The 13,660-nt window shown below is 44.3% G+C and overlaps 1 long non-coding RNA gene and 1 other non-coding gene across 2 annotated transcripts in view; one reads left to right on the top strand and one right to left on the bottom strand.

Annotated features, from left to right (window-relative positions):
* LOC123652789 overlaps positions 1-1,370 on the bottom strand; it is a 9,093-nt gene extending 7,723 nt beyond the window's left edge. Inside the window, exon 1 of the long non-coding RNA XR_006742280.1 lies at positions 1,124-1,370. This is a non-coding gene — a long non-coding RNA (uncharacterized LOC123652789). The remainder of the gene's footprint in view (positions 1-1,123) is intronic.
* An 11,186-nt stretch (positions 1,371-12,556) lies between these two features.
* On the top strand, positions 12,557-12,758 carry LOC118725078. Its single transcript, XR_004989826.1, has one exon. It is a non-coding gene; the product is annotated as a small nucleolar RNA SNORA74 (small nucleolar RNA).
* The last annotated feature ends 902 nt before the right edge of the window (positions 12,759-13,660 follow it).

Raw genomic sequence — 13,660 nt, 5'->3', positions numbered from 1 at the left:
TATAACTGCTGGGTCATAATATAAACTTTAATTTTTTTGGGAAACCACCTTAATGTTTTCCACAGTGTTTGTATATTTTCACATTCTCATCAGCAGTATGCCAGGGATCTAGTTTCTCTACATCCTTTTCAACATTTGTTATTTCTGGTGATATTTTGTTTTTTTATAATAGCCATCTTCGTGGGTGTAAAGTGGTACCTCATTGGTTTTGAGGAGCTCTTTCTATTAAATTTTCTTAGTTTTCATAAAACACTCATGTGTAAATATTATCACTATTTTAGAAATGAACCTAATGCTCATGAGTTAAGTAACTTGCTCTACTTCTCAGCAAAGTGGTGGAGCTAGAATTTCAATTTAGGCAATCTTCTCCAGGGTTCACACTTTCAATCCACCCTCCCTCTTCTCCCCACCTCATCTATATATATATATACAAGACTAATATGCAAAGTGTCCCCTCGGGAGTTTGACCAGGAGACTGGGAGTTTGATCGCTCACTATGACGTGCGCTGACCACCAGAGGGTGGCGCGGAATGAAGGAAGAACCTGACTGACACCTAGAAGGCTCCGATCGACCCTGATCACCAGCCAGGCCTAGGGATCCTACCTGTGCACCAATTTTGTGCACTTGGCCTCCAGTGTATTGTATTATGTACTGTTTCTTATGTACTACTGTCTCTAACTAGGTTTTAAACTTTTAAAAAAATAAAATATATGCCAAAACCTGTTTGGCTCAGTGGTAGAGCGTCGGTGTGGGGACTGAAAGATCCCGGGTTTGATTTCGGTCAGGGGCATGTACCTTGGTTGCGGGCACATCCCCAGTGGGGGGGGGGGGGTGCAAAAGGCAGCTGATCAATGATTCTCTCTCATTGATGTTTCTAACTCTCTATTCCTCTCTCTTCCTCTCTGTAAAAAAATCAATAAAATATATTTTAAAAAATAAAAATAAATAAAAAATAAAATATATGATGATCTTTGAATCCCAAAGGGCTTAGTATAATTCTTGAATGATAGGGGTGATAAATTTTTATGGATGAAGAAATATAGGCATAGAGATGCTTAGTTATTTCCCTAACACACAAGTAATACAACAAAGATTGGAACTAGAATCCTTGCTCTTGATCACTGTATAAACCATTTTATTAACTGTGAACCCTTTTAGTGGATTCTGACATCATGGTAGTAACTATCATTTCAAAGCAGTCTTCATATCCACCAGAGTTCTTTCAACTCCTTTATAAAATTAAAAAAGAAAAATTGAAACACTTTACAACCTGCCATTTTGTTAAACTCAAACTGAATCATAAATAAATTTGGATTATATCTTGAGGCCATTTGGTTATTCACCAAAATTCACTGCATTGATTAATTTGGCAAAGCAGGATTTCACATGAAGTGAAAAGAGCTCACAGCACCTCCTAAAATTAAGACTTGCTGGACAATTAAATGCCTACTTTCTGGAGGAGTCTCAATCAGCGTAAGGAAGTTGGAATCAGCTGAGGAAAAACTGAAATCTTTATCTTCCTGTCCACTGTACCCCATTTGCTCATTCCAAGGAGAAAAATATGCGTGTGTCTTCAATCCGCCATCAGAAAACATTGCTTATTGAAGTTCAAAAGAGGAGGCATTTGTGAGCAAAAGCATTGAAGGGATCTTCTCAGATACTTAGACTGGCCCAGTCACTTAAATGTATATGTTGTTAAGGCAGCTGCTGCACAGAGCCCAGGGCACTGATAAAATGAAGTAAGAAACTGAACTCTGTCAATGATCTCTGCCATTTTTGAGTAAGACTGGATAATCTCAAACTTTTTAGTGAAAATTAGTTATCAAATGGTAAATTGGAGGTAGAATATTTTAAATTGGTACTGAGAAAATACTTTCTTTTTTAAATCTAAAAAATATAGTCACCTATGTACTCTATATTACAGAAATACTTATTTAATACTATAAAACTGCATACTGAGGGTGCTTTTTTTTTTTTTTTTTTTTAATGTTTAGTGACTTTATAAAGGTCCAGTCTTGTTAAATTCTGAGAGTAGAAAATAAAGTCCATCCACAGTTGAATATGTTTATGAGGCCAGCTTTTTTTTTGTGTATTTTGCTTTTGAGTTGCTACACTAAGCCAGCAGGTGTGTTTATTATTAAGCAAAGGCTCTTTTAAACCACACTAGTTTTATTACATTAGTGATGATACTTCCTACTCTGGTCACAGATTTGGAGTTTGGTGTTACGGAAAGTCCTCACAGCTTTGTGTATTTTGACTGGGACCCAGTAGTTTTTAGTGCTCTTTTCCAGAAAAGAAAAAAAAAAAAAAAAAAAAAAAAAAAAAATATATATATATATATATATATATATATATATATATATATATAATTTGTCAGACTTAAAAAGCTGTAATGGATTCATCATTGAGCAAGCTGAGTCACTTTCCCACTCAAAAACAAGTAAGGCCACATAAGAGAAAGGATGCTACCCTAAATAGAAAATGTAAACTCACTTTATTTTTGATCCTTTGATGTAGTAATACAAGGCAGGAGCCACTTTCAGTTTAAAGCGCTGCTACCCATACCACATGGATGATATTGAATTAGGAAAGGCTGCAGGCTCTGGGTGTCCTGCCTTAGGATCACTTCTGTGGCACCAATGAAGGGATGTGGAGTTGGGTTGCTTGAGTGCTAAGTACTTAGGAGGTGAATTTCCCACACGCCTGGGGCTTTGGTAACCCATCTTGTTCCTCCAGCTTCAAGCCATGATTCCCACTGTAGACTGAGAAAGGTAATTAATGGAGGTGTCAGGAATAGAGACATGAGGCATGAGCCTGGGCTTTCTTCGGTATCACTAACACTAGTGCAAATTAAACCCTTTTAAGTGACTAAATTCTTCACATATTGGAAGGAAAAAAAACCTTGATCAAAAGGAGCAATGGAGTGAGTCATAGATATAATATAGGTTCTTCGCCATATGACCCTAGGCAAATTCTTGATCTTACCTCCTAATCCTCATCTATAGATTGAGAAAATAGTGCATTCAAAAGGTTGCTAAGAGGTTTAGAGATAGATGACAAGTACTAAAATACCGGCCATTATTGATTTATAAGACACTTGTAAGCTCTTTTCTTTCTGCTCTGCCTCCTATGTTTGACTCTGCTGATGGATCAACCTCTTCTTGTGCCCCAGAGAATTCTCTCACACTGTATTAGCAAACATGCCATAAATTGTTGGAGACTCCATAAAGAAGTATGTGTCGGGGGTACTTCACTACCTCTAGGACATAAACACAACTGGTGTGCATCTGAATGGCCAACCAGTGTTAAAATACCGAATTACTTCTAAATTGCTTAGTAAACAACTACTGTCCTGAACCTTACCTTCCCTCTCCCTGTCTTAGCCCTGGAAGTGCCTGGCCCTCTCCTAGACACTACCATGACCCAGCAAATAAAAGGCCAATGCTTGGTGCAACAAAGGCCCTTGAGCACCCTGATCCAGGGATAAGGCTGGTTGGTGGCTGTTCTGATTAATTTGTGACTCTGCAGTCAGTCTCTCCCTAAATAATATTACTAACATGGGACATTATATTCTATTTCTTTCTTTGCCCTATTTAGTGGGCCCTGTGTGCTGTGTTGTGGGACTATTGATCATGGACATAGTTACATACACTTGAATCAGCCAAAGCTGTATGTAGACAACAGTAGTACAAAGTGTAAATGAGGAGTTAGAAGTATATTGTTGTAAGGTTCTCACACTCTACATAGAGTGGTGTATTATTTGAAGATAGACTATGATAATTAAGAGTGTATATTACAGCCCTAGCCGATTTGGCTCAGTGGAGAGAGCATCGGCCTGTGGACTAAAGGGTCCCAGGTACAATTCAGGTAAAGGGCACGTGCCTGGGTTGCTGGCTCGATCCCCGGTGGGGGTGTGCAGAAGGCAGCCCATCAATGAGTCTCTCTTATCATTGATGTATCTATCTATCTCTTCCTTTCTGAAATTAATAAAAAATATTTTTAAAAAAGTGTATATTATAAACCCTAGAGAAGCTACTAAATAAGTAAAAAACGATTTAGTTAATAAGCCACAGTAGAGAAGATATGGAATAATTAAAAAGTCTAAAAAAAGTAGGAAAGAAGGAAAAAGGGAACAAAAGAACAAATAAGACAAATAGAAAACAAATATTAAGAAGATAGATTTAGCCCACCATATTGACCATATTAAACATTAATGTAAATGTTTAAACATTTAAATCAAAAGGCAGAAATTGTTAAATTGGATGAAAAAGCAAGACCTAACTATATGTTGTCTATAAGAAATGCACTTTATTTATTTATTTTTAATATATTTTATTGATTTTGTACAGAGAGGAAGGGAGAGAGATAGAGAGTTAGAAACATCGAAGAGAGAGAGTCATCGATCAGCTGCCTCTTGCACCCCCTCCCCCCCCACTGGGGATATGCCCGCAACCAAGGTACATGCCCTTGACCGGAATTGAACCCGGGTCCCTTCAGTCCCCAAGCCGGCGCTCTATCCATTGAGCCAAACCAGTTTCGGCAAGAAATGCACTTTAAATATGAGGATATAAATAGGTTAAAAAGAAAAAGATGACAAAAATGTATTATGATAACACTAATAGAAAGAAAGCTTATTTTGCCATTGCTGGTGTGGCTCAGTGGCTTGGGCATTATCCCTGCACCAAAAGTTGCAGGTTCAATTCCCAACCAGGGCACATGGTTGCAGGCTTGATCTTTGGTAGGAGGCATGAAGGAGACATTGATGTTTCTCTCTCCTTTTCCCTTCCTCTCTCTCAAGAATCTAAAAAAAGAAAGAAAGAAAGCTATTTTACTATCAGATAAAGTAAACTTCAGAACAATCAATAAAGGAATAAAGAGGAATATTTCAAAATGTCAAAGAGTTCAATTCATCAACAGGACACAACAATTATAATGAGACAGGTTTAAATACATAAGCAAAGACTGCTTCATGACTGAAGAGAGAAATATGCAAATTCAGAGTTTTTAGGTGGGCATTTTGACACTTCGCTCTCACTAATTTATAGCACAAGTAAACAGCAAATCCATAAAAAGATAGAAGACTTGAACAATACTACCCACCAACTTGACCTGACATTTATAGAACATTCAACCCAGCAACCAGCAGTATACATGCCTTCCCAATGCACTTGTGATAGTCATCAAGATAGACCATGCTCTGAGCCATAAAACAACTCTCAATACACTTGAGAGGAATTAAATCACAAATAACTAATATTAAGAATGAACATGGAGATGTTGCTATAGATTCTACAGACTTTAAAATTCTAAGAAAGGGAATATTATAAACAGTATTATGCCAATAGATTCAATAACTTAGATGAAATGGATAAATCCTTGCAATACACAAATTACCTAAAGAAGAAACAGATAATGTGAAATAATCATATATCTATGAAATATATTGAATTGATAGTTAAAAACCTTCCCACAAAGAAAACTCCAGTTCCTGATGACTTCACTGCTAAATTCTACCAAACATTTAAGGAGGAATAATATCAATTATTCACAACCCCAGATAATGGAAGAGAAAGGGAAATTTCCTGGCCATCATTATCCTGATACCAAAACTGGACAAATAAATTACATAAAAATTACAGACCAACATATCTCATGAACATAGATACTGTAACAAAAGTATGGCAAATTTTGGCAAATAAATGAATCCAACAATACATTAAACACACACACACACACACACACACACACACACACATGCACTTTAAGACTTATTTCAGGAATATAAGGTTGGTATAGCATTGAAACTCAACATAATTCACCTTTTTTGACAGACTAAAGAAGAGAAAGTCACATGTTCCTCCATAGATGTAGAAAAGGAATGTGATAAAATTTAATACTCCTTCCTGGTTAAAACAAATAAACAAAATCATTCTCAGCAAACTAGAACTGGAAGGAAATCTCCTCAACCTGATAAGGGACATCTACAAAAATCCGAACACTAACATTATTCTTAATGGTGAAATATTGAATTTCTTCCTATGACTGGGAACAAGGCAAAGATGTCTGTTCTTGTCACTTATATTTAACAGTAGAGGCCTGGTCCACAAAATTCATGCACAGGGGAGGGGTGTGTCCCTCAGCCCAGCCTGCACCCTCTCCAATCTGGGATCCCTCTCACAATCCAGGACTACTGGCTCCCAATTGCTCACCTGCCTGCCTTCCTGAGCCAAACTGGCTAGGGCAGGATGACATTTCTTAGCCTCTTCAGCAGTGGACCTTCATTTTTTCCTCCAGGAATGTGGTAAAAAACCCTAGATCACTGTCTTTGATTCTTATTACCCAAGTTACCAAGAACACTGCAAGTGGCTTACTAGGAGCTTAGCCAATTAGAGGACAGAAAACATCTGTTTTCTCTGTAGCTCACGCGCAGAGGTGAGATTGCTGGTGCATTGCAGCTGGAACAGCCCCAGGCCCTCCTGTCAGTCTCTGCCCTAGGCCCCCAGTCAGTGTTGGCTCCGGGGTGGCCCCCCTGTCGGTGTCAGCTCCAAGGCAGCCCTCCTGTCAGTATTGGCTCCAGGATGACCCAAGCCTCTGCAGTTCAGGCCCTATGTCTCTGTCTCCACTCTGGGCCTCACCTGTGCACACAGCCTCTTTCTGACTGGTCATGACTGTTATAGTGTCCTGGCCTAATTTGCATATTACCTCTGTATAGCCTATCTAATAAAATAATAATATGCAAATTAACCATAACCCTGCTACACCCACAAGCCACGCCTGAAATATCTGGCCAGGACAGCCGCAAGAGCACCACACGCAGGCGGACTCCACACGACTGCACTGCTTTGGTGCAGGTAGTTCTTTTTAAAGGTTCTGAGAAGGAAAACCCCTATTTTACAACAAATTTTGTTTAAAATTTTCTGCTGTTCTTCCTAGACAAAATGTTGCTGTCTGACTTGTAGGCCAGAGACCAGACATGCCCACAATCTCAATACCATGCCAGGTGCACTTTTTCAATTGGATAGAACTGTATTGTTTTTAAGGCCAGCATCAAGATAACCACTAGGTGCACATAGGGCTGGCTCTTTAATAAAAAAAATAAAAAAATAAAATAAAAGTTCTGCCTGTAACCTTGCTTAGAATTTGAATTCATCCTCCCTAGGCCCATCGCGTGATGAACAAAGCAAGTCTCTCCAAACTCTCCCCCTCCACCGTCCTAGCGCTAGGGAACTCTGCAACAGTTCAAACCACAGGAATTTTCCGTTGTTCTAAATTCTAAATCCTAAAGACTATATTCTAAAAACTGGGGTCAGCCCACAGGGTCGTTCCCTGTCACATCCTGCTAGACATTGGAATGTGGCCCTATCTTGCAGAAGCAGAATTCAGTGGTTAATCTCCAAAGGTTATCTATAGTTTCTACCCCTGAAGCTACTGAGTCAGTGGGAATCAATATCCTGTAACTACCCTATTGTTTAAGCAAGTAAGTGAAGGTCAAAGTCAGAATAGTAGGGTTAAAATTCAAACAGCAGTTTTTACCCAAGTATGATTGCTACCATATTTCAACACCCACCAGCCAATTAGGAGCAAGTATGCAAAATAACCAAACCAAGATGGCTGTGGCGACAGAGAGAGCAGGAGGAAGGCTTGGGTTTTCCCGGCAATGGAGGAAGCCAAGCTTTCTACACACCGGGCCAGCCCAGGCCTCTGCTTAAGACTACAAAGTTTCAATTGTAGAAGATACATAAATCTCAACAGAAATGGAAGCAGCCACAGAGCAGGCAGAAGGCTTGGCTCCGCTCCAGGATACAAAGTTTCAATTGTAGAAGAAAATAAATCCCAGATACCAGGGCCTCCACTTGGGTCACGCCGGAGGCATGGCCAGCCTGCAAATCACCACAGGCCCCTCGCCCAGGCTGCCCTATGCCCCAAAGGAACCTCCACCTTGATCCGGGACACCCTTCAGGGCAAACCAGCCAGCCCCCACTCATGCACCAGGCCTCTATCCTATCTAGTAAAAGTGTAATATACAGATTGACCATCACTCCAACACACAAGATGGCTGCCCCCATATGGACACAAGATGGCCACTATAAGATGGCCAGCAGGGAAGGGCAGATGGGAGGGACCAGGCCTACAAGGGAGGGCAGTTGGAAGTGATCAAGCTTGAAGGAGGGGGCAGTTAAAAGTGACCAGGCTGGCAGAGGAGGGAAGTTGGAGGCAAACAGGCTGGCAGGGGAACAATTAGACATCAATCAGGCTGGCAGGGGAGTGGTTAAGAGTGATCAGGCTGGCAGGCAGAAGTGGTTAGGGGCAATCAGAAAGGCAGGCAGATAAGTAGTTGGGAGCCAGCAGTTCTGAATTGTGAGAGGGATATCCGACTGCTCATTTAAACAGGAAGTAAGACATCTGTCAAAGGGTCCCAGATTGGAGAGGGTGCAGGCTGGGCTGAGGGACACCCCCTTCCTGTGCATGAATTTTGTGCACCAGGCCTCTAGTATATAGATAACATTCTATGAAATCAGAAAAGAGCCCTTCAGTCCCAAACTCACTGAACACATGTGCTCCTCCTGTGGCCCTCCCTGCACCTGGGTCTTGGAGGCAGGCCTTCACAGTTTACCTTCAGGTGCTGAGAGGCGCTGGGAGACAGGTGAACAAGAACTACACTTTATTTGAGAAAATACTCAGAGCCATGAAGAAAACGCTTAGGTGCTGTGGCTAGGAAGCAACAGGGACTGCCTTGGTTTTCTGTTGCTGCCCTAACAAATGACCTCAAATGGAAGAGGGATGGCAGGTGCTGTGGGTAGAAACCTGAGGCAGATGCATTGAGCTGTGTTCCTCCCTGAAGGCCCTGGGAGACCCAGCCTGACCCCTGCTCATGGGTGCTGACAGAATCTGCTCCCATGGGACCATTCTGTTCCATGTCTCTGCCTAAGCCACTGCCAGCTGCCAGGGGCCTCCAGAAAACCTTGGTCTGTGATCCCTTTCTCTAGCCTCAAAGCCAGCAATGTGTGTTGAGTCCCTCCCATGGCATCCCTGACCCACCCTCCTGCCCACTTCCCACTTTCAAGAACACCTGGTCACTGAGAGCTAGGACCTCAAAGTGGGGCCACAACTTCTGCACGTTCAGTACAGGGTCTGGGATTTGGTGCTCAATAAATGTCCAATCACTGATTTAAAAACAAAGAACACCTGGTTAACTTCACCACCTGCCTAACCCAGGACAGTTGCCAGGTTACCTCTGTAACCTGCCTTACCATTGTGACCTGTCTTAGTTCTGTGACCTGTTGCCACATGACACCCCACCAGGCTGGGCTGGGGCCACTGCAGGGTGACTCCCCTGCAGGCTCAGGAAGAGCTCCCCAAGATCTTGTCATATTTAAACTCAGACTCGGCTGTTGAGACAGAGCTGGCCACATGGAGAAAGGGGAAGCCACCACCAAAGGGACAGCAAGTGCCCCCGGGCAGGGAGAACCAGGCTGGCTGGGTGCAGGAGAGGACGGGTGAGTAAAGGGCCCTTGTGTGGGGAATGACATGATCAGGTTTATATATTTTAAAGTTCACTGTTATTTTTAGCATTTGAAATGATATTTGAGGGGGTAGGATCCAGACAGCTGAAGAGCGTGAGATGTGCTTCAGGTACAGAGAGTGGGAACATGGCCTGGAGGCAGGAGAGATGAACACTGGAGACCTGAGCACACACCTCTCAGAGGCCGGTGAGTGAGGGACAGGGCAGGGAAACAGAAGACCCTCCATTGAGGGTGCAGGGCAGGGGGGACAGAGGACCCTCCATGGAGGGTACAGGGCAGGGGGATAGCGCACCCTCCATGGAGGGGATTTGAGATTCTCCATGAAGAGTACAGGGCAGGGGGGCAGGGGATCCTCCATGGAGGGGGACTGTGGCTCCTTCCTGGATATGGCAGGACAGAAAAACAGGGGACCCTCCATCGATGAAGCAGAGCAGCAGGGACAGGACCACCTCCATGGAAGAAACAGGGCATGGCATTGGGTCATGGAACCCTCCATGGATGGAGCAGAAGAGTGGGGACATGGCAATCTCAGGGATGGGCAGGGCAGAGGAAATGGGGATCTTCAGTGCCCTTTGTCCTGCCCCCTCCATGGAGTGGGAAAAGCAGGTGGAATAGTGAAGCCTCCACAGATGGGGTCTGCCAGAGCAGACAGGGGATCTTTCATGGAGGGTTCAGGGCAGGGAGGACAGGGGACCTTACATAAAGGGGGCAGGACAGGGGGCACTGGAGACCCTCCATGGAGAGGGAAGGACTGGGGTTAGCGGTCCCTCCATGAAGGGCTTAGGGCAGGAGGGACAGGGACCCTCCATGGAGGGGGCAGAGCAGGGAGGATAGGAGAGGAAGGAGGTGTGAGATGGGACACTGCCCCCTCCAAGGAGGGTCCCCTTTACCCCCAAGAAGGTTTCCCTGTTCCCCCAGCCCTGCCCCTTCCCATGGTCCCCTGCTCTTCCTGCCTTCCCATGGAGGGCCCACAGTCCCCCTTGTTTGACCACTCTGTGGTTGGTTCCTTTTCTCCTCAGCCTTGCCCCCTCCATGGAGAGTCTTCTATTTCCCTCTCATATCCCCGCAAAGACAGGCATCTGAGGGGCATGTGCTCTGGTCTTCCCGTCTTCATCTCTCCTGCCTCCAGGCGATGTGCTCATTCTCTGTACCTGAAGCACATTCTCACCCTCTTCATCTGCCTAAATCCCACCTGTGCTCTCAAGGCACATCTCAAATATCATTTCAAATGTCAAATCAGCCGAAACCAGTTTGGCTCAATGGATAGAGTGTCGGCTTGGGGACTGAAGGGTCCCGGGTTGGATTCCGGTCAAGGGCATGTACCTTGGTTGCGGGCATATCTCCAGTAGGGGGTGTGCAAGAGGCAGCTGATAGATGACTTTCTCTGTTTCTAACTATCTCTCTCCCTTCCTCTTTGTACAAAATCAATAAAATATGTTAAAAAAAAAAAAAAAGTCAAATCACAAAGTGATCTCCACAGGGGATGGGGTGGGGGAAAGTAGGAGATGGTAAATGGGGGATGGATTGTGATGGAAGGAGACTTGCCTTGGGTTGGTGAACACACAATACAATCCTACCTAATAAAGGAGTAATATGCAAATTAACCACCACTCTGCAACACCCACCAGCCACGCCCACCAGCCACGCCCACCAGCCAATCAGATAGAGTATACAAATTAACCCCAACCAAGATGGATGCCATTGGGTTTCCCTGGAAATACAGGAAGCCAAACTTTCCACACATCCTGGTGGGCCCAGGCCTCTACTCAAAGGTACAAAATTTCAATTATAGAAGGTAAATAAATTCCAACAGAAATGGCGGCAGCCACGGAGCTGAAAGAGTAGGAGGCTAGGGCAATGGAGGAAGCCAAGTTTCTGCAGCCCTGGCTGGCTCAGGCCTTCATTCCAGGCTACAAAGTTACAATTGTAGAAGATACATAAATTACAACATAAATGGCTGCTGCCACAGAGCGAGCAGGAGGCTTGGCTCCACTCCAGGCTACAAAATTTCAATTGTAGAAGATAAATAAACACAGGTACCAGGGCCTCCGCTTGGATCACCAGGGAGCATGGTCAGCCTGCAAACCACCACAGGCCCCTCTCACAGGCCACCCACACCTCAAGGGAACCCCCACCCTGATCCAGGACACCCTTCAGGGCAGCTGGCCCCCACCCATGCACAAGGCCTCTATCCTATCTAATAAAAGAGTAATATGCAGATTGACAGTCACTCTAACACACAAGATGGCTGCCCCCATGTGGTCAAAGATCCTGCCCCCATGTGGACACAAGATGGCCACTACAAGATGGCCAGCAGGGGAGGGCAGGAGGGAGGGACCAGGCCTGCAAGGGAAAGCAGTTGAGAGGGACAGTTAAGGGTGACCAGGCCATCAGAGGAGAGAAGTTGGGGGCAAACAGGCTGGCAGGGGAACATTTACCCATCAATCAGGCTGGCCTGGGAGTGGTTAGGGGGTGATCAGGCTGGCAGGCAGAGTGTCTAGGGGTAATCAGGAAGGCAGTCAGGCGAGCAGTTTGGAGCCAGCAGTCCTGGATTGTGAGAGGGATGTCTGACCCCTGGAAGGGTCCCAGATTGGAGAGGGTGCAGGCTGGGTTGAGGGATACTCCCTCATGCATGAATTTCATGCACCAGGCCTCTAGTATACACATAATGCATTACAGAAGTGAATACCTAAAACCTATATAATTTTATTAACCAATGTCAACCCAATAAATTCAAATAAAAATAAATAAAAGGTGGGGGCCATTGAGGGTGATTGGATCATGAGGGTGGAATCCTCATGAATAGGATTAATACCCTTTTAAAAGAAACCCCATACTAGACTATTCCAGGGGATCACTTTGCAAGTTCTATATATGTCTATGCTGTAAACTTAAAATTTTGAATGACAACTCTAATTGGGAAAAAATTAATTTTTAAAAATGAAATTGAAAAATAATAAACATATAATGATAAATCAGAAAGTGATCTTTAAAACATATAAATCAGATAATGTCTAAAAGTCTGAAGGGCTCCAGCAGTAGTCAGCTGTGCAGACAGAATCATGTCTGTGACGGTGTTACACTGCTGGGAGAGGAATGCCCTGTCTTCTTCCTCCAGTCGCCTCTGTCAGTGTTCTGACCACAGCTGGCACTGGGGCAAGGCAGAATTGTGCTTCCTGAGAGCAAGCTAAGCATCACTTTGGCTGCTTAGTTCTGGTGTGGGAGCAGACACAGAGAAAACGTATTTTTAAACCTTAATAGTTCTAATAGCATTTTCAGCCCTCCCAAGGGACAAGTGACTTTTACCTGCTCTTCCCTGCACTCCTGCCAGCCTGGCCCATCCAATCTTGAGGACAGAGGGCTGGCTCAGTGTTGGCCAGGAAGCTAGGGAACATGCATTTGGGTGGACATCTGAACAGAACTGCAGTTTCCCTAGGAAGGAAATGGAGGGAAGCATCTGCTAGTATCAGCCACACATGTAGAGACTATACTTTTCATGACATAGTAATAGGATCACAGCTGCATGACCCTGCCATGTTCTCCTTCCCCATCCACATTCCAGGGGACCCAAGAATCGCCCACCATGACAAGCAGCTTTCTGGCCTCGGAGAACTCACCGACACTCTGCAAAGCCCTTAAGCTCACACAGCTGATCCCAGACTATGGATCCCAGACATCTTAACTCCTGGGAAGCAACCTGTAGTGACTTTTAAATTCCACTCTTATAGCGGAATTACTTGAGTACTCACTGAGAACCTGCCTCATGCAATCTGAGTACCTGCAGAGGCTCTTTCAGTGACTGAGCCTAACAGGCAGCCAGCAGGTGGAGGCAGATCTTGGGGTGCCTTGGAGCTTTGTTGAACGGCCCCTAAACCCAGTACTAAGAAAAGCCAGCCTTGGTTTGGACCTTCTTGTGCTCACTCAGGCCTGGCAGAGGTAGCCACACACTGTGAATTGCTTTGTAGCTCTAAAGAGGTTGCCCAGGGCCAGTCACAGGAAGCATCTGACATTGGCTGGCACCAGAGTCCCTCCCAGGAGGCCCCAGTGGCCAGATTCAGATGACATCAGAGCAGGATCCAGTTAGCTTTACAAGTAGCATATCCCACATGATGTTATTAACCAATAGATTCAATTT

The sequence above is a fragment of the Pipistrellus kuhlii genome, unplaced genomic scaffold, assembly GCF_014108245.1.
Source record: "Pipistrellus kuhlii isolate mPipKuh1 unplaced genomic scaffold, mPipKuh1.p scaffold_m20_p_2, whole genome shotgun sequence".
NCBI lineage: Eukaryota > Metazoa > Chordata > Mammalia > Chiroptera > Vespertilionidae > Pipistrellus > Pipistrellus kuhlii.
Note: the sequence above shows the minus strand (reverse complement) of the source record. Positions and strands in the feature narration are given on the sequence as shown.